We start from the raw sequence: 23,482 nt of genomic DNA, 5'->3' as shown, positions 1-23,482 counted from the left end.
CCTTTTCTTTGTACATGTTGTAGGAATATGACAAGTATCTGCAACATTATTCCTGAAGTGCATTATCTTTTACTTTGTACATGTATCTGTGTTGTCAAAATAAACCATGCATACCAGACATATATGCAGATAATGCTCCTTAAAACTCAATATTTAATGGCCTGTAGAAAGCGCCAACATGAATGCAAGTATTCAGTGCATCACTTCGTAAATCAAGTATGTAAAAATGAAGTTTATACTTAATAAGGACTTACTTTGTTCGTGGTGCATGTTCGAACAAATGATATCTGCTTAATTCAAGAAGTGTTTGCATCCCAGAACGAATCTTCCGCCCTGATGAAGTGTGCACTGATACGAAACTTCCTGGAGATTAAAACTGCATACTGGACCAGGACCCAAACCTTTTGTGGCTACTATGCTGTCTGAGTTATCCAATCATGACTCACGACCTGTCCTCACAGCTTTATTTCTGCTAGTTCCTGATGTCATGCCTTCTAAACTCCACTGAACGTATCCTGCAAAAATTGCTTGATAGCACTTCTGAAAGAATGGAAATTTCGGAATTAGCCACATCTGGAGGATGTGTCCAGAATTAATTTTTAATCTGCTGTGGAATGTGTGAGGATATGAAATCTCCTGGCAGATTAAAACTGCCAGTAGATACCTTTTGTAGGTTCTGGACCACTAGACCAATTTTATAAAAAATAAAATATTGCTTGTTAACACTCACAATTTTGTTATTTGTTATTTTTCACAAAATTGATCCAGAACCTACAAAAGGTATCTACTTACTTTATTTATCAAGTAGAAACTTTACTAAATACTTTACTAAGTAAAATCATTGCAGTAAAGTGCTAAAAATAATCACTTATTTTACATACATTTCCCATATGTGAATCTAATAAATATATAACATATAGAAAATTAAATATATAAAATTATTTACTTTCTGCTTTTAGTGGCCATTAGATTATCTTGATATATTTGTAAATGTTTTTGAGATAATATTTATTTACAGTTCTACCACCTTCAGATATGTAAGAAAATACTTAACTTTGCTTTCAGATATGTAAAAAAAGTACTTTACTTTGCTTCATCTACCTAGTTTCAGCTACTATTTGAAAACAATTAATGTTTACGAATGTAAGTAAATTAATTAGAATGTATTAGTTAATAAAAGTAAATTATATCAAAATTTAAATGCACAACAAAAAATGGACAACAATAAGAAAATAAATAAAATGAATTGGTTGACAAAGAACATTATTTTAAAGATCACTTTTTATATTTTATACCTTTCTTAAAATATTGAAGAAATGTATATAAAAATGAAGTTAAAATATTTTAAAAAAATTTAAAAGTTTTCGTTCATTTATATAGAACCAAATGTTAATAAAAAATTTTCAGTAAGTATTCTATGTTGTGCATCATATGTCAGATTCTTTTTACCATACACAATTACATAATCAGGTGTATCATTTGAAGTTTTATCATTAAAAGTTGTACAAAGTTTCACAGTTGTTTTTTGTGTAGTGACAACATTCTTTCTGTGTGATATTGATTACATAGATTGCATAATTATTTATAAAACGAACTGGACTAATAACAATATCTGATTTTAGTAAATTAATTCTTTTAAAATCAAGAAATGCATCATGTGCTTTTAGAAAATTATTTGGTGAATTAATCTTCCACATTTCTAGAGGAAAACTTTATTTCTACCATGATCAAATAATGATGTATCAACTAATTGATTATTTTTACGGTTTGTTTGAAATACAACAAAAACAAAATATGGCATATCAAATTCTGTAGAGTTATAGTAATTTGTTCTATCTAGTTCAAAACTGTTTTTATTAGATTAACCAGCAACTTCTTCAGTTTGAAGTTCATAAAAAAATAGGAATTTTAGCATTTTTAAAAATATTTTCATGTTGTACAAGTTCGTAATTTGGTTCATATTTAAGAACAGGTACACAAATTTCCATAGATTCTATAAGAATTTTACTTTCTTTAGGAAGCGTATCTTTTATTTCAATTCTAGCATCATTTGTATCAGACCAACATAGTGTTACATCTCCAGAAGATGAACTACATGTAGAAACTACAGTTAAGACTCCTTCAAAAATAATTTCTTTATGGTCTTTAAAAAATCCACCAAGTAATGATAATGGATAAAGTGCTTCATTTCTTTTACTATTTAATTTCACTGTATTGAGAATATTTCCTTCTAAACTTATTTTATCAGTAACAGATGAAGTTAAATGTAATAAAAACTGTTGATGAAATAAAAGGATGTTCAATTCTAGATAATATATTATTTCCTTTTTTTATTGTTACAAAGTCAAACAATGTAGCTACATAATTATCAATTAATTTTTAAGTTTGACTTTCTATCATAAGTTGGAAAATCAGTACCATCATTTCCAATAATACTAAAATTCATGTATAATTGTGCATGATATTTTGTAGCCAACAATCACCAATATTAATTTCAATTTCTGTATCATTGTTAGGAACATTTAAATTATTTTAGATTTTTCATTTACAGGAAATAAGTCCATTATTGTTTTAACAAATATTATTTATTAAAGAAAAATTTTATTAGTGTCAACTAAAGGAGATGTTAGTCTGCAACAAAGATATTTTTAAAATAACTGATTCAGTAGCACCATTAAAGTCGATTAAATAATCATTTTCATCAGTTATAGTATATTCTAAATCTTCAACTATATTAAAAATAGGAACATTTACAGGATATTTTGGTTCATAAATAAATAGTCCACTAAATTCTGCATTATGTTTAAATGAAGCAATGATATTAGTTTCTTTATGAAAATGATCATTATGTTTTACATACATACCATAAGCAAGATTAAAATTTATATTTATTAAGTCAAAAGGAGTAATTTTAGGAACATCTTCAGCTACAGATTTTTCATTAGGTAAATATACTTGATTATTAAAACGGAGTAAACATCCAATACTATCGTTATATCCATATACAATTTTACATCACTTTCAATAACAATTCTGTTTAAAATTTCATCTACTTTATTGTGTATATTAGTTTTTCTTAAATGTACAATTTGTAAAATTTTTAAAACTATATTGATCCACAGGAATTTCTATTGTTTCACAATCACAATAAAGTTTATTATTTTTTGTAGTAATATTTGGTGTTAAAAAGTAGAATAAATAGCAACTAATGAAACATTAGTATAATTATCATGAATTGGAACAGATAATCTTTTTCTAAGTATAGAAATTTTATCACTAAGTTGAAATAAAAGGCTCATTTACAACTGAAAAATATAAATAAATATAAAAATTAATAAAAAATGAAAAATATAAATAACCGAAAATTATAAGAAAATGAAAAATATAAATAAATGAAAAATATAAATAAATAAAAAATTATTAAATAAATGAACAAAAAAGATTGGGAACATAAGGTAAGAAGGTTATAAAATAATTTCAAAAACAAACATGGTAAACTTTTACCACATTCTAATAGATGTCCAATAATTAGACCAAGTGGGAATGGAAAAACAACATTAATGGTTGATAATTATTTTTAGCTCTAGGAAGCTTAAATTCGAATAAAATTAAACATTTGTATATTTATTCAAAAAGTTTAGAACAACCAAATTCTCAAGAATTTATAAATCAATGTAAAAAAATTGAACATTAAATTAATTCCTTTAGAAGAATGTGAAAATAATTCAGTTAATGTACTTGATGATTTTTGTTAGAAAATCAAGATATTGTTACAGATTATTTTACTAGAGACAGACACAACGGTTTAGATTGTTTTTATTTAGATCAAATGTACTCAAAAACACCAAAACAGTTAGAGAGAATTTAAATTTTTTAAATATATTTGAGTCAAGATGATACAAATTTAAATCATATTTATCTTCACTGTGTTGGTGAAGATTTAAAGTTTGGTAATTTTAAAGAATAGTGTAGTTAATGTTGGAATGATGATTTTGGTTTCTTATCAATAGATATGTCTAAAAAACTAAATGAAGGAAAATGTAGAATTAAAATACGACATTTCTTAAAAACATAATTATTAAATAAAAACATTAACTTTAACATATATTAACATTAAAAAAACATAAACTTAAACATAAACATCAAACACAGTAATGTTTTTATTCCATAATAAATGTTTGCAAGGTATGATGAAGAGGTGGTTAAACAAGCTAAACAAAATAGAAAAAAAGCTGAAGAATTACAAAAAAAATTAACGTTGGAAAAAACAACCCAGAACAGAATATGAAAAATATAAAAACGAAGATCAACCTGTTATTGATGCTATTGAAATAGTAAAATAAGGTATTGAAAGTTTAGGTGATAATGTTTTTAAAAAGCAACTGAAGAAAACAGAGAAGCTGAAAAACAAATGATTCCATCTCATCAACATATAGATGATTTTGTAAATTTATCACCAAATAAAATAACAATTAACAGATTGGTCTCATGATATTCCTGGAAATGTAATTACACATTAAGTGAAACAGAAATTAATGATATATTAAATAAATATGAAGAAGAAAATAAAAATAAAAATATAAATGAAAATAAAAATTAAAATATAAATGAAAATAAAGGGAAAAAAATAGATGTTAACGAAAGAATGTTAAAGAATATAAATCATAGTGACGATAAAGTATTTGGTTTAAAACCTGTTGCTAATTTACCTGAAGAAATTAATGGTGATAGTTCAAATATTGGTGATAAAACATATGAGGGTACAGATGAATTAATGAAACTTTTGATTGAAAAACAAACTTATTTTGGAAGATTTAAATAAAAAGTCTGATACTGTAGATTTATCAAATTATGCAGATATATTATTCAATCAGGAGCATTACATACTGATATTAATCCAAATAAAACGAGATCAAGTAGAGGTAATAAATATAATTAGTTAATAAAAGAAATAGTTGATGTTTATTTTCCAAATTTTGGAAAACAAACTACAGATTCTTCAGAAAAGTTCTTCTCCTGAAAAAATTGGTGAAGGTTTAGTTTTGAAAAATACAGATAAAGCAACTGAATGTTGGACATCATTGTTAGATTAGTAGTAATTCATGCTGAAGAATTAGCTGCAAATAAAAATTACCATAATGAAAAAGTCAGTAATACACAAATGTTAACAAATAAATTAAGTGATTTTATAATTGATAATCCAAAAGGAATTCCTCATTTAATTAGATTTTTGAATAATCTTCCACATACATTTTTCAAAAGTGATAAATATGGAAAAGTATTACTAAATACTTTAATTAACAAACTACCATTTGTAATACATCTTCCAGGTTATAATTGTTGTGGTCCAGGCACAAAATTACTAGAAATATTACCTAAAGGTGATAAATCCGTTAGTTGAAGCTTGTAAAAAACATGATATTGACTGTAGAGATAACAAAGATTTACAAAAAAAGATATATAACTGATAAAGAAATTCACTTAACTGCAAAAGAAAGAATGTATGCAAATGATACTTCATTTGGTGAAAAAATTGCAGCAACATTAGTTAGAGGAAGAACGAATAGAAAACGTAAATTAAGTATGGCAATTAATATTGTTGAAAATAGTTAGGGATTATAAATTTTTGAACTTTATAACAATCATTATAAATTTTAAATAAATAAAAAATCATAATAAATTTTAAACTATATACATTTTTAACTAAATAAAAAACTTTTAGTACATTTTAACTATATAAATGCATAATTTTACAATTGATTATACGTTGTAGCCTAGTGGTAAAACTAAATCAATATCAATTAAATTAAAGTTAAGTAATGAAGAATTCAATGATTCTGAACCATTTTTTACTGAACCACATAATCGTAAAAAAGGAAAGAAAGTTGGTGGAAATTTAATTATTACATTAGCTATTCCTGTTGTTAAAATTTTTTGAATATGTAACAAAAAATGAAAGAAGGGAAAGTGTTAAGAGAACATGAAGGTCGATTTTGACCATTATTATTAGCTGCATTACTATATTTAGCAACACTTCGTACTTTAGCTGGTGGTTCTGCAACAATTGCAAATGCAGTATTAAATAAAAAGAAAAATGATAATCGATTAGAACAACAACAAAGACATAACGTAGAAATGAAAAAGAAAGCTACTGGCACTGAACTAAAGATAACGAAAAATTCAATAATTAATAAATATCCTAATTCATTAAGTAATTTTGATATAGTAAAAGTAACTACACAATTAAAAATTAAAAACTTTCGTGGCATATATATGATTGATGAATTGCCAAATAAACCATTAAAAACTGAATATGGCATACAGGGTTATTACAAATGTTGAAGCGATTTCACAGCTCTACAATAACTTTATTATTGGAGATATTTTCACAATGTTTTGCACACACATACAAAAACTCAAAAAGTTTTTTATGCATTCACAAATGTTCGATATGTGCCCCTTTAGTGATTCGGCAGACATCAAGCCGATAATCAAGTCCCTCCCACACTCGGCGCAGCATGTCCCCATCAATGAGTTTGAAAGCATCGTTGATGTGAGCTCGCAGTTCTGGCACGTTTCTTGGTAGAGGAGGTTTAAACACTGAATCTTTCACATAACCCCACAGAAAGAAATCGCATGCGGTTAAGTCGGGAGAGCGTGGAGACCATGACATGAATTGCTGATCATGATCTCCACCACGACCGATCCATCGGTCTTCCAATCTCCTGTTTAAGAAATGCCAAACATCATGATGGAAGTGCGGTGGGGCACCATCCTGTTGAAAGATGAAGTCGGCGCTGTCAGTCTCCAGTTGTGGCATGAGCCAATTTTCCGCGGGCTATGTGTGAAACTTGCCCGCACGCGTTCAACCGTTTCTTCGCTCACTGCAGGCCAACCCGTTGATTTCCCCTTACAGAGGCATCCAGAAGCTTTAAACTGCGCATGCCATCGCCAAATGGAGTTAGCAGTTGGTGGATCTTTGTTGAACTTCGTACTGAAGTGTCGTTGCACTGTTATGACTGACTGATGTGAGTGCATTTCAAGCACGACATACGCTTTCTCGGCTCCTGTCGCCATTTTGTCTCACTGCGCTCTCGAGCGCTCTGACGGCAGAAACCTGAAATGCGGCTTCAGCCCAACAAAACGTTATGAGTTTTTCTACGTATCTGTAGAGTGTCGTGACCATATGTCAATGAATGGAGCTACAGTGAATTTATGAAATCGCTTCAATCATTTGTAATACCCTGTAGATACTTTAGATCCATCTGAGAATCCTGGTACTCATTAGATTTGTTACTATACAAATAATGAGTGACAGCTAAAGCAGTCTTCATACTATGTCAATATAAATGTTGTTTTTGATTAATTTGATGGTAATATACCAAAACAATTAGTTAATTATTTAGGAAAAGTGAATTACACTACAATACAAATGGAATACAAAATTTTGATGAAGTAATATGTGGTCTTGTTTAATTGTTTTAAAATTGCTTTGTGAACATCATAATTTTAATGATACTTTAGATTTAATAAATGGACATTTTTGGAAATGAGATAAATCTAATTAAACGAAATGAACAAGTGGTTAATACACCTACATTCAATTTAGAAAAAATTGAAAATATTATTAAACAACTTCAGCTTCAAATAGATCCAAAGTTAACTAATACAATTAATTAATTTCAAAACAAATTTAATGCTTTTTTTAAAGTAACTAAAGGATATTTTGTTTTTAAAAGTAGAAGACTTGCTAATGTAAATGATCCAATTAATAATTAAAATTTATTTAACAAACAATATTTAGAAAAAGGATATGCTACAAAACCAGAATACAGTAGCATTTTAACACAATTTTATAATTATCTAAAAAATACGCCATTTTATTAATAAATGAATCAGATTAATCAAAATACCAAACTGACTATCAATAATTTCATGAAAGTAGAAAAAGGTTTTTCAGATTATTTCACAAAAAGGGAAATAGAAAAAGCTTTTCTGATTATTTTTCAAAAAGAAATTTAACTCCATTCTTAGAACAATTAAGTAATCTTAAAGAAATACTAAATTATAAGCAAATAATTGAATTTGCTTTTATAACAGGTGGTGAACAAAAAGTGTATAATTTTTTTATATGGTTTCATAGTTATTAGGATTATTATTGTTCATAAAAATATAAATAGAGGCTTAAACTTGATTTTGATATAATAGTATGTGTAGCTGATAAGTTATATCTAATAAAAAATAATAATAATAATCAACAATGGTACAATAATCAAATTTCATAACTGTAATACTGAAAGATTCTGTTAAAACTGTTCCTGTAGATGTAAATATGATTGTATTTGTTGAAATAATTTAAAATTTAATACACTTTTGAACTATATAAATGGAAAAAAATTTTTCACATGACCATTATATTTATTGTTTCATATATAAAAGGTTTACTGAAGCACATAGTCCACATAGAATAATAACTAAAAAAGGAGACAATGAATTGAAGGAATTTGTGCAATATGTAAAACTAAAAAAAGGAAATTTGTTACAAAAATTTGTAAATGGTGAACGCAGTTCTAAGACTGCTACAGCTGTTGTTGAAGGTTTAAAGAATAATAATAATAATAAAAATAATAATAATATCTGTGAAAATATAATTATTGAATTACATAAAACAATTAGAAGGAATTTTAAAAGAAGAAATGTTGTTGCTTTTAATATAGATTATCTGTGGAAGCTGATTTAGTTGAAATGGATTCCGTTAATTTAAAAGGAATTTACTAAAATAATCACATGTTATAAATATTTATTAATAATAATGTGTTTCAAAATATGCATTTGCTGTTCCTATTAAAGATAAAAAAGCTAAAAATATAATTTAATGATTGCAAAATATTTTTATAGCTAGAAAGCCAAATAATTTACAAACAGATAATGGTAAAGCATTTATCACAAATACTTTAAAGAATTAAGAAGAAACATAACATTAATCATTATTCAACATTTTCAGAATTAAAATCATCTGTTAATGAACGATTTAACAGAAGACAGAAAAAATGTGGAAGAACTTTGCTTTACAAGGAAATTGTAAATCGTTAAATTTAGCAAAAAATCTAAATGATGAATACAATAATACAAAACATTCTACAGTAAAAATGAAACCAATAGATGTTAATGAAAAAATTTAAATATGAGTAATATTGTATCTAATGAGATAGCAATATTTTAAAAAGGTGATAATGTTAGAATTAGTAAACTTAAACGTCTTTTTGAAAAAGGATATACAGGTAATTGGTCAACAGAAAAACTTGAAATGGAAGATTATTCATTCTAATCCGATTTCACATAAATGAAAGGATATGAAATGAAATTTCTATGAGCAAGCACTACAAAAAACTAAATATCCATATATACACTTAGTTGAAAAATTTTTAAAAAAGAAAGATAATAAATGGTTGGGTTTTGAAAATACACACAACATTTGGATACATAAAGATAAAGTAATTTTATAGAGAGGCAGTCTGAAGACAGCTTTTCGCTGTAGCAAAATATTAGTTTACTTATTTAGTTTAATAATCAGTGAGATCTGTAACAGTCTTAAAACTGCGTTCAAATACGTTTTTAAATATAGTATCAAATATTTCCTACAAATTTTTAATTTGAACATTTTTTGATTTAATTGTTTCATCTTTTATTTTAATTCTTTTATCTTTTACTTTAATACTTGCATCTCTCATTTCAATTCTATCATTTTTATTTTTATTATTTCATTGTTTAATCTTTCTCATCTAATCTTTGTAGTTTTTGTATACAATAATCTTTATATTTTATTTTATTTTTGTAAAATCTTATTTTACCTTTGTAAGAACATTAAATTTATATATAAAATTTACATATAGACAATTTATTAATTTTATTAAGTTAATAACTTATAATGACCATATGTGTCTCTTTGCCGTCCGCACCCGCGCGTACGCGGTCGCGAATATGTCATAACGTCAGTATGCTTGCTACGTCCACCTGGTTGCCAGTTCCTACTTTTTGCTAAGAGACATCTTAATTACATTCAGTAACGGGTCCCAAGCCGTGCTGAGATTGTAGCCACAATGTCGGTTGATAAGATCATCCCTGGCGACCAGGGCAGGCGTAGCAAGCACATCGGCGCTACAACAGATTCCGACGCCCATGTCTTCGTGATCGCCGGCACTCAGGCGGCCCACAGGGGGAGGGAATTTAAATCTTCCGCCCGCCCTCAGGAGCTCAGTTCGTCAGCGCACCTGACGATGGCGACATGTCTGATCACCGAAATATTGTGCTCCTTGGACACTATGAACCGGCAGTATACCCATGGACTGTTTGAGCAACAAATACACTGGGAGAAACTGAAGAATCACATGTTCTGTTTTTTATTACTTCAGGTAAATTAATATATGATGATCCTTATAGCAGATCATATTTATTATTAGGCAGTCGTAAACCAATAATTCTATTTAATGTCCAACCTGATCTATGTACTTCAAAATTAGAGATATTTTCTAAAATTTGTCTTTTACCAAATTTGAATTCTTTATTAAAATCTTTTTCTTTTAAAATAGTATATTTTCGTGTTTGTTGTGCAAATTCTTTAACTTTTTCATTTATTTCATCCTATTTTTTAGTTTATATTCACAATATAAATGAAAATTTATCTTTACACCATGATATACTTCCAATTAAATTTAACAGTTTTAAAAATTTTCGTTTTTACTGCATTTAAGTAATGTTTAAAATCAAGTATATCTATAATATTTTCTAAATTTATAGTTTTTAATCTGTTTTCAAATGCCTTTTCAATTAAGTAATCTTTTTTTTATCTCTTGTTTTTACAAATATATTTGTGGAAAATGGATATATTCTTTTTAATGGTTAGTATCATGAAACGGTAATTTTTTTGCAAAGATTTTTACTACTTTCATAATTATTGGTATTTTTAAGAATATTTCTATTATTTTCACTGCGTTCAGGTATATAAATATGAACAATATGTTTGTAATTTTTACTTACTCCAGTTACATAATTTTTATGATTTTCGCTCACTTCAGTGACAGCTGTAGTAGTCGTAGAACTACATTCAGATTTTTTATTATTATTATTTTCAACAATATTTGTATTATTTTCACTTAGTACAGCTGTATTATCTCTAAGAATTTTTGGATGATTACTAAAAAATTCAACGATTACTTACAATAAATGTAATTAAATCAGCTTGATGTACATTTGAATATCCTAATAAATTAATTAATTTAACAAAACTCACAAAGTCTTGTAATATTGAGTTGTAGTTTTTGTTTATTACAAAAAAAATTATTAGATTTGGAAAAATTATTTTTATTAATAAAAAGATAATTATATAATAGATTGATCAGCATTATTATTTAAAATATAATTAATCAAAATGAGAATTAGTTTATTATTAAGTTTTACAATCAATTATTTTTTAAACAATGAATTTATTATTTAGTTTTTAAACAATTAGTTTTTAAACAATTTAGTATTTAAACATTAATTTTTTTTAATTATTTTTCTATTTAGATTACTATTTAGTTTAACAATCAATTAGTTTGTTCTTCTATTTATTACTAAAAAATTCATTAGATTTGTAAAAATTATTTTTTTTTGTAAAATGATAACTATTTATTAGATGGATAAGTATTATTATATAATAGATAAATAATAATAAAGGACTATTGTTTAATGAATAATAAATCATTAAGTAAAATTTTCTTATTCTAAAAATATTCTAAAGTATATTTCTTACATTTATTATTATGTTTATCTTTATGTGTTGTATTTATACAAAACAATTGAAATCTTTAATTTCATAACAAATTTTACATTTCTTTGTAGATGTAGTTGTTTCTTCAGTTACAACTTCTTCATTATTCATTGTAGATGTAGATTTTTCTTCATTACCCATTGTTAATAATATTTTTGTGTGTTCTTCACTTGGATTCGTCTTAAATTTTCTTTAAAATAATATTTAACAACATATGCACAAGGAATTTGGTTTTTATTTTAATTTTGTACATGCTATTTATTTATACATCGAGTAAATATAGTTCTATAACCACCTTTTGTAAGTTTTTGTTAAGTAAAATTATCAAATGATTTCTCTGTACTCCAACATTTAAAAAAGTTAAATTTTCACAGAACAATCTTGTTGAACTTGAAGCAGGCCTAAACCTGCATCATCTGGTGCTTGACGCATTTCTAAGCTTGCTTCAGCTGGTGCTTGCTCCATTTATATATAAAAAATTTATTAGATCTGTGAAAAAGTAAATTTTTATAATTTCTAAATTTTAAGTTTTAATTATTCACATAAATTATTTTAAAAATCATCATCAGAATCATCATCAGATTCATAATGCTGATTTCTAAATTGCTGATGAAGTCTGTCATTTATAGTATCATGAAGTTGTTCAAAAAATGTAATTATAGTTACTGGTAAACAATTAAGTTAAGCCAATATATCATCTAATGTTGGTTCTTTATTTTTAATAATAGTTCTACAAAGCGGATAATTTCCTTTTTCCTTTAACCATTTATCAATACATTCTTTATGAAAGTTATGATTGGCATTTGTTTTAACACATTGATTATTATTTTCATTACTAAAGCAAATATGACATATCTTTTTCACATACCTCAGTTATTTCATAAGTATCTTTTTCTTTAGCTTGCATTTCTTTTTTTTTTTGTTTATAAGAAAATAATTTTTATTTGATCTACAAAAATAATAATTTTCAATTAACCATTTAGCTATAATTTCAAAATTACATAATTTTTAAAAAAATCACATTGTGATACATTATTTCTATTTTTAAGTTTCTTCATTCTTTTATATTTTAATTTCATTTGTCATTTTTTAATTATTTCAAAATCAAAATCATCAATTAATTTCGAAAATCTATTTGGTAAAATAACTTTAAAATATATATAATTTATATAAATTATATATAATTAATATATATAATAATATATATAATATATATAATAATATATAATAATAATATATATATAATATATATTATTATATATATATATAATTTATATAAATATAAATTATTAAGTTCTAGACAAAGTTGTTCTCCATATCTAGTATATAAAAATTCACATTTCGTAATATTATATAAAACATTTATTTCTAGCTCATTTACTTTTCTAATTCTTTTGAAATACTTAAAGTATTTAGCTTCTTCATTAAAGTAGTTTCCATTTATATAGAAAAAATTTTATTAGGTTTACAAAAACAAATTTGTAGTTTACATTAAAATATATCTTTTTAAATGTACTTTGTTACTTAATACATTTTAATTAATTTATCTATATTCACAAAGTAATTTCTTAAACATAATTTATCCTTAGTTAACTAATATATTTTATTTATTTATTTACTTAATGTTGTACTTTTTTGCTGTCCATTTTGTTTTTAATATAATTTACCTTTGTTAATCAATACATGTTAATTAATTTAGTTATGTTCACAATATAAAATTTTTAATATAATTTACCTTTGTTAATTAATTCATTTTATTTATTTTATTACATTCACCTATAGGAAATGTATGTAAAATAAGTGATTATTTTTAGTGCTTTATTAAAATGATTTCGCTTAGTAAAGTATTTAATAAAGGTTCTACTTAATAATTTAAGTAAGTAGATAGCATTTTTAGGTTCTGGATAGTTAGATCAATTTTGTGAAAAATAACAAAATTGTGAGTGTTAACAAGCAATTTTTTATTTTTTATAAAATTGGTCTACTGGTCCAGAACCTACAAAAGGTATCTACTACTGCCTTCCAGACTAGGATTCGAACCCAGAACCTTTGTCTTAAACTGTCCAAACACAACTTACGACCTTCATCTCTTCAATTTTCTTTCTTCCAGGAGTGCTAATCTCACAGGTTTTACAGGAGAACTGCTTTGAAGTTTCGATGGACGGATATAGAAACCAGTGATGTAAAGCGGTGAGGACAGGTCGTGAGTGATGCTTAGGCAGCTCAGTTGGTACAGCACTTGTCTGTGAAAGGTAAAGGTCCCAGGTTCGATGCCTGGTCCAGCATGCAGTTTTAATCTGACAGCAACCTTCGGTACCTGCCTTGTTTATAACTCCTGATTTCACTAACTACGGTGGAACTTCGCTTAATGAGCACCTCCCGTAACAGGCAATATCAATAAGGAGTACAACAAATTTTTACACGCATAATGTCCGATGGTTCACATAATGAGGGGAAACATTCAACAATAAGAACACTTTTATTTGTTGGCAGCCGGTTATGAACAACGTCTTTAGTATGTACTGCAGTCTTGGTTTAGTGCTCTTTCTGCAACCATCTTACTGCAGCTTTTGACCAAACGTTTCTCGTTCACACAGTGGTTTTTGTGTGCAGATTTTAGTAACCTCTGTAGAAATGTCCCCGAAGATAAGGCCGCAAGAAGACGAATATATGAGGAAGAAAATTACCTTAGACATGAAACGCAAAATCACTGAAAAACGTGAAGGTGTTGTGAGCGTTGCTCATTTAGCACGCACATACAGTAGGTCTACATCAAATGTTTGCACTATCCTCAAGAACAATGACAGGATTAAGGATACGGATGCTTAAAAGGAAGTGAAAAAAGTATCTAAACAACGGTTTCGTATTCAGGACCATCTCGAAAGGTTGTACATTATATGGATAAATGAAAAGCGATTGCAAAATGACACTATTAACGAGAACACATTTGTGAGAAGCTGAATGATTTTCGCCAGTCTAGTTAAGAAGACAACGGGATCATCAATGGCTGAAGAAGTGTTTAGGGAAGATGTGGACGGTTCGATAAATTTAAGAGAAGAACTGGCATCCACAGCATTGTGAGGCACGGCGAAACAGGCAGCTCCGACATAAGCGCAGAAAATACTTCATCAGCAATTTAAAGATGCTCGTGGATTCTGAGGGTTATCTGTCACAATAGGTTTTTAATTGTGACGATACCTTTATAGCAGCAGAGGGGAATGCATTGCTCGGACACAAGCAAACGAAAGACCATCTCACACTGCTATTCTGTGCCAGTACAAGCGGCAATTTGTAAGTTAATCCGTTGCTTGTTTACCATTCAGAAATTACCCGAGCCTTCGAGAAGTGTAAAGTCCAGAAGAACCAGTTAAATGTCATGTGGATGTCCAACAACAAGGCTTGCATGACATGTGATTTTTTGTGATTGGATTAATGAAGTGTTTGATCCTTTGGTGAAAAAATACTTGCTTGAGATGAATCTGCCACTCCATGTCTTGTTTGTTATGGACAGCGCTCCTGCCCATTCTCCAGGCCAACAAGACCACCATCTTGAAGAATTTCAATTCATCAACATCCAATTTCTGCCTCCCAACACCCAACTCCACTCCACTACTCCAGCTTGTGGACCAGCAGATTAGTTCTAACTTTAAGAAGATCTACATTAAAGCACTCTTCAAGCAATGCTTTGAGTTGACTGAACCTAACAATCTCACTCTCAGAGAGTTTTGGAAATATCACTTCTACTCCGTTAGCTGTGTCAAGATGACAAAAAGTCGTGGGGAGGGGTTACCAAGAGAATTCTCACTTCTGGTTGGAAGCAGCCATGGCCGAAGTGTGTCGTCAAATGTGACTGAAGCATTTGAGTCAGTACCCGTGGAGCCTGTAGTCAAAAATGTTGTGTCTTTGGCCAAGAGCATGGGACAAGAAGTGGATAACGATGCTATTGATGAGCTTTTGGAAGATCACAACCAAGAAATTACCACCAAAAAGATTATGGAGCAGCAGTGTGTTTCACAGAAGGAAGTTGTGGACAGGAGAGCGAGGAGGTGGTGGCAACAGCAAAGCAGTAATCTGCAGGGGCAGTAAGAGAAATGCTAAAAGCATGGGAATCAGTTGCATCGTACACTGAAAATAGTCACCCCAATAAAGTAGTGCCTAACCATGCCACAATTTCATATTATGACATGGTGGGTCGCGTGTTCGCAAAGTGTTGAAGTGTCAGCAGACATAAATTACTGTGGATAGCTTCCTAGTAAAAACGAATTACTTATACATCGAGAATAATGATATACATAATACAGTACATATAATTTTCTCTGAATGAATGGCATCAATAAGACAAACTGTTATTACTTTTTCTACATAGACTACATTATCGTATTTTACATTAATTTATATGGGATAAATTGTTTCGCTTAATGAGTGTTTCACACTACGAGTAAGATTCTGGAACAAATAATGCTCACTGTCCGAGGTTCCACTGAACATTTGTTAAATCTAGATTATCTAATACCTGAGTTACTGTTTTCTATTGTGTCTCATGTCGTTCTCTTGCATGACGCAAAGTATATGAGAACTGTAAAGCATAAATGAAATAACAGAGTATCATCATGCCAGTATTTGGATAATGCACGATTTTAAAAATGATAGAACATAATTTTCACAGTTTTTTTCTTTGCACTGGTCATGAAACTGTCCTTTTCATTCTTCTCCATAAATTTAGAACATATGCAGTGACAAACTCATGAGGACGCAGAATCAGAATTTATTTCCTTTTGCATTCGCTTTTTTGTAACTGGGCAGGTACAAACCTTTAGCCATCGCACTAAAGGCCAGTCCTCATGCAACGACCTGTCTGTGCAGATATCTGTACAAATGTCTGTGCAAGCAATAAGTTGAAGGAAATCTGTCTGATCCACATGACACAAGTTCAGTCTACAATTACACCACCACATGTCAGGTCTAGAAATGAAAATTCAGTGGCAAGCGACTACACTATGGCAAAGTATACACTAGACTCTCGCTAATCCAGCCCTCAGTAGTCTGGCCTCTCAGTAATCTGGCACACATCAAAAAACATGTGCACAACGAATTATCATGTGCAACAAAGCTTAGTTAAACAATGCTTTATATACTATATTTGAAATTGCAGCTTTCTTTACAGTTCAGAATCATGTCTTCTAAAAGGAAACACCTCAAGCAGAAACACTTCAAGCAGAAACTCGAAATTTTAGATAAGTTAAATAGAGATTATTCTCAGAAATCAATCGCTGCTGTGTGTTATGTTGGACAAGCAACTATTTATGACATCAAAAAGAGATAAGATTATATTCAATAGTACTCAACACAAATGGATAGTGAGTTGGGAAAACGGAAGATTATGCAAACTGGTCGTAGCTGTTTATAGATGGTTCATACAACAACACAGTAAAGGAATTCCAGTCAGTGGCCCGATTATAAAGCAAAAAGAAGCTGCATTTAACAAACAACTGGGCAGTAGTAACATGTTTGCAGCAATCAAAGTTTGGCTATCAAAATGGAAAAAACGACATGGCATTTGGCAGCTGACAGTCACCAGGGAAAGTCGCTCAGCTGATGATAAGGATGCTGATGAGTTTGTAAGCAAGATACGGAAGATGATGGAGGAAGAAGATTTAACTGCTGATGCCTTGTATAATGCTGATGAAACAGGACTGTTTCACAAGATGCTTTCTTCAGAAACATTAGCTGCCAATAATGAAAAGGAAGCATGTGGTTACAAGCAACAGAAACAGCATGCAACATTAATGGCATGTTGTAATGCATATGAGAATCATGTACTACCGCTTATGGCGATTGGAAAAATCCCAACATCCACACTGTTTTCAACACACTGACATAAATACTCTACCAGTGCAGTATTGTACTCAGAGGAAAACGTGGATGGACAGACAAATATTCTCTCTCCTTGCTGAACGAAAGTGAAAACAACTTTATTGAGACTACGCTAAAGGCATGGAAAGTAATAAACATACGTGATGTTGTTTTCCAAGCAGCCGAAGGATGGGATAAAGTGGGGACCGCTACCATAATGAAAAACTGGAGACAACTGTGGCCATCCATTGATGGCGATGAGCCAAATCAAGAAATGCTCAAATGTGTGTGAGATCTTATGGGACTTAACTGCTAAGGTCATCAGTCCCTAAGCTTACACACTAATTAACCTAAATTATCCTAAGGACAAACAAACACACCCATGCCTGAGGGAGGACTCGAACCTCTGCTGGGACCAGCCGCACAGTCCATGACTGCAGCTCCGTAGACCGCTCGGCTAATCCCATGTGGCAGTGATGAGCCAGTAAATTAGGAATTATCACTTACCTTGTACACGGACATGTTCCTCAACCTTCCAGGAGGAGAAGAAATTGACAATGAAGATGTTACTAAGTGGCTAAATGAGGAAAACAGTGATACAGACCAAACTTTAACAGATGAAGAAATAATCAAAAGCATACAAGAAAGTAATGATGAAAGTGATTACAAAGAGGACACAGGAGGAGAGAGCTTGAAGATTTCTCACACTGCTGGTGCTGAAGCTGCCGAAGTCTTCCTGGAATACATTATGCAACAACCACATAAATGCAGTACCAATGTAATACTTGTAAACAGTTGTGTGATAAGGCATGCCACCATCGTGTATCATCATTGTGACACTTAAAAATTAAAGACATGTTTCATAGTGAGTGACACGAGTGTATAATTATGTGCATCATACACTCAAGAACTAAGTTTTCTTTGAAAATTAATATATTTTTGGATTTAATAAAGTATATCCTCTATGTTTTAACATTGTATCCTTTCGTTTAATAAAGTACAATACACTATATCCCTTATGTTTTCAAAATAAATAAAAAACAAAATAAATGAATAAAATAAGTTTCAGACACTCAATAATCCGGCACTTCCGCTAATCCGGCACCCATATGTACCAGGAATGGCTGGATTAGTGAGAGTCTAATGTATTTCATTTATTCGGAACTTGTAATGGAGGAAATACTATTATAGTCCACGTTTGCAACCTGCGCTGCAAAAAAAATGCAAACAAAGTGTAAGGAACAGAAAGAACAATCCAAATTGTCAGGGCAGTGTCTGCTTAAGCAAAGATAGTTTTAACATATAAATTTACTTAGCCAGTTACCGGGCGAATGGGACAACTATCTAAATTATTTCCAGATGGGCATGGAGACTTTTAAATATCTTTTGACGTTCATAACTCCTCACATAATATGGCAAAAGGTATATATGAGGAACTCAATTTCTCCATTTGTTTAACAGCTATTGGCAGAAAACATGTTAAGATTTTATCACCTGATCACCAAAATTGCTGAATGTGATATACATGACAATGATTATATAATAGCCAAGGTGGAAAATGGAATTGTCTTTCAATAAATTTATGGCTGTGGCACCCAGAATAAAAGAACTTATTAACCTTGGCAGTTTTATGGCCTGGAATTCTTATGCTAGTGTTGTGTAGTCCACCCCAAAAGTTTTTTATGTATTTTGTATATTTTAACTTTAGAATCAGTGGTTTAATCGACTGTGAGTTATTACTATCTACTAACATTGTTGTTTATTATTAATATAAAGTTACAGTAATAAGATAGAGTTTATTTATTAATTGCTAGTCAGATATGAGTTGTGAATATTGAATCATGTAATACCAACAATTTTTTATGTACAAAGCTGTTCTACTGAAATATCTGAATACATCAGATTAAAAACAATCAGTGTAATGTAGTAAAACAAAAAACTTTAAATTATGTGACATACATTTATCAGTTATACATTACAAGATTACAGTCAAAAAAATTTGTTTTTGGCATACACACTTCCTCAATACTCATTATGCAATTAACATTTTTGTGACTCATCATCTAATTTCTTCTTACTGACACAGTCATCACACATTACTACGAAATGATCCATACATAAATATCTGTCACATCTCTTACAAGTATATTTTGTTTTGCAGTGTTTATTCCTTCGGCATTTCCCACAACGACTTTATTTTTCTGAACTTTGTTAGGAGGTCCTTCAGGTGAAGGTGCTGTTGAATGTCGTCAGACACATGCAGCGAGTTCTGTGGGGAGATTCACATTTTGTCTTTAATTCACTTGGCTCCTAATAAGCTGAAGTGACAAATTCTTCAAGAATTTCTGACTTATATGTTACGTTTTTGTATTAGAATCATAAATTATTTGAACATTAATTCCTGCCACATTCGTGAGAGCAAAGAACAAGCTCAGTGACCACTGTCTACTGTTTCTTGATACATCATATGAGGACGAAAGTTCATCTACAACATCAACACTACATTTTTTAATATTGTAGAAAGTATTGATATCCAGTTTAGCCTTATCACCTGTGGAATCATCAATGACAGCATCATGGTGCATTATTGACATCAGTAATAGCACTTTTTGTTTTTGCGACATATGAAACTAAAGTTTTGTCCTTATGAAAATCAAAACTGCTGGAATGAACTCTTCAACCTCGTGCATTTTCAAATGATGGCGGAATTTCTCTCTTGTTTTTCTGCATTTTACGAACCATTGTAAGTTTATTTTCACTTACAAGTTCGGAAGCAAGACTGCAACTTGTGAACCAGTTATCTGTCGTAACATTTCTACCAGCATCTGAAATGGGTTGTATAATAATATTATATACATTCCACATCATTACAAAATGTGGTATTCATGATCTATAGGACAAGTATTAATTAATGTAATGTTCCACTAAGTCTTCTGTTTTACTGCTAACTTAGAAAGGGCCACCTGGCTGCAGACCTACATAGACTTCTAAATTCACAGTGTAATACACCCTGGCTTCAACTAAGGCAAAGATTTTCAAACCATACTTTGCTGGCTTTGTAGGTATGAACATTCTGAAGGAGCAGTTACCAGGAAACGCTTCTAACTTTTCATCTATTGTGACATTTCACTGACAGAGAAATGTTTCTTAAACTTACCCACAAACTGGGTAAGAACATCTCTAATTGGAGCCAGACTATCTGCTTCTTTCCTGACTCTTCGAATGTTTTGGTCATCAAAACGAAAGCATCACAAGAGTAATTGGAATCTTTGGAGAGACAGAGTTGCCCCAAAAAAATCTCTATCCCAGTCCCATCAGACGCCCAAAGATCCTTCAAATACAGCCTACTTGCCTTGTGTGTCCCTGCTAAATACAGAATCACTAATACTGTCATCATTTATATTTTGTTGTAGGTTTTGGTAGGTATTCTTGTGAATACTTCTCTCTATGCACTTATTTGTACACAATACAAATTGTTCAATAATGTCAGGATGTATGAACTGATTGAAACATTCTAATGCTGCAGCATTGTTTGGCATCACCAACTATGCCTGGAAGGTGAGTAATAATATTGTGCGATCTTGTTGTAACATTAGATTGTGGGAATTCTTTACACATTTAGTTGTTCCCTCTTTTCGAAGATAAATACTATGACTGACCTCATTTTCATCACTTTCATCTCCTTGCTGCTCTGATGATGTGTGGTGAACGCTTGCAATAACAGCAGCCTCTTCATCTTCATCTTAAAATGCATAGGCTCCTCATCAAGTACATCCTCAGTGAAGGCTCCTAGTTGACCCACTCTTAAGTATCCATCTGTAACAATATTTGCTGTTAACTCTACAATTAAATATTGTATTTTACACAAAATACGTTCAAAAATGCAATGAAATTGTTACCTTGACTTTTCTTCTTGCAGTACAAAAGTGGTGTGCCCAGCATGCTCCAACTCGTTTCAACAGCACCTCACGAAAATATGTTCACAATTTAAGTTCTGACACTCTACAGACATCTCATGGCAACTACCTGAAACTAGAAAGCAGTGTGACATTTAATTCGTTGTATGGTGTGTACCACATCCCCACACACCACTGCTGTGTTAAAGGAAGTGGATCGTTTTTCTTTAACTTCAATAAAAGCAATAATGCTGCCTTAATGGCTATAGCTAATGTAAACAGTGAATTTGTTTATTGTGATATAGGCATAAATGGCAGAATCCCAGTTGGGCGAGTTATGCAGAACACAAAGTTTCATGAAGTGGTAGTCAATGATCGTTTAAAGATTCCAGACCATCAACCTGCTGTAAATTCAAATGAAATGATGTAGTATTCTTTTGCTGAGGATGATATCTTTGCAACAAATCAAGGTGCAATAAAGTCGTATCATCAAGAAACATTAAGTGAGGATTAAAACACCTTTAACTATTGCCCATCCAGGGCACACAGTGATAAACAAGACACATGCAGAAAATTTTAATTTAGGTCTGTACTTTCGTACAACTAACAGTCTGATGTTGGACAATGCTTATGCTCTCTTTTCACCATGTTGTCTTAAATATATTGTTTCATAATGCCTCATGTTCCATTATCTCTGACTATCTCTCCACTTTCATCCTCAGTCATGTTTCTACTGAGTCATAGTATTTTTTGATCACTCAGAATGTACAGGAGTTCATAATACCACAAACTTGGTTTATATATTTGGTCGTCCCCAGCACCATGTCATATAGATTTCCTTACTTTTCTTAGTTCTTCGTCATAAACAGTCCATAACGAATTATTTTTCAAGGTCTGTCCACACGCAATGATTTGTCTGTGCACATTGCATCCACATGGACAGATCGTCAGGTGTGAATAGGAGATTTGCGCAGATGTCAAATGTGTACAACACGGGAAGTTGGACTTGGAAGTTTGAGCGAAATTGCTCGAATGTGTGGGTTCAAATCATATCTACACAGATAAGTTGGAGCGTTTGTGGACAGTAGATCGTCGTAAATCTGGCACATAAAACGTGTTAAGGCCGCTGTATGTTCAGTCTAATGTTTCTCGTCTGTGTGTGCATAGTGAATGTTAAAATGGCAGATATAAGTCAGTGTTCTACAGATTCCATTGCTAAATTTATCGAAATTTATAGGCATATGTTTGCTGAAATTTAAGGGCAGGGAAATTACGAGAGGTTGACCATATAGGAAACAGGGAAACACCAATAAAAAATTACTGTGATACTGCAAAGAGCTGAGCAAAGTAACGAATTCTATTCTATCTGGCGCCAGGGGATTGCTATTGTACTTTCACTGTCCAATGCCATAATCTTATGCGACAGTCTAGCTAAAAAAACTAGGCCCTATTTGTTCTAAAGAAGACTGCAGCCAGAATGTCTTGTTAAGCTGATAATGGAAGACCTTGAAACAGTTTCTTCAGGGATGTAGGAATAATTATACTTGTTTTACTATCCTAATATAATATTAAGTTCATAACAAGAGTGATGTAGATGCGAAGAGCGAACCACAAGACTAGAAGTAACACTTCCCAGATAACCTATCAATCCCTAACTACAGTTTAGAATGGAGTTTTATATACTGGTGCAAAAGTATTGAACAGGTTACTGGTAGACTTCAAGCAGGAAACAAACTATAGCTGATAGGTCAAGTACAAAATTTTCAAGAATATACATGTCTAAAACAGGAAAATATGTGAAACTTGTCAGAAATGATAAACAGGTCTTTACTTGCCTTCATGAAATCATCCTTCACGAAAGTGTAAATAGCTTCTCAGGTATTGGGTATGATTTCATTCTATGCTTGTTTCGAAATTACAGAAG

This window comes from Schistocerca cancellata, chromosome 10 (genome assembly GCF_023864275.1).
Source record: "Schistocerca cancellata isolate TAMUIC-IGC-003103 chromosome 10, iqSchCanc2.1, whole genome shotgun sequence".
Lineage (NCBI taxonomy): Eukaryota > Metazoa > Arthropoda > Insecta > Orthoptera > Acrididae > Schistocerca > Schistocerca cancellata.
Note: the sequence above shows the minus strand (reverse complement) of the source record.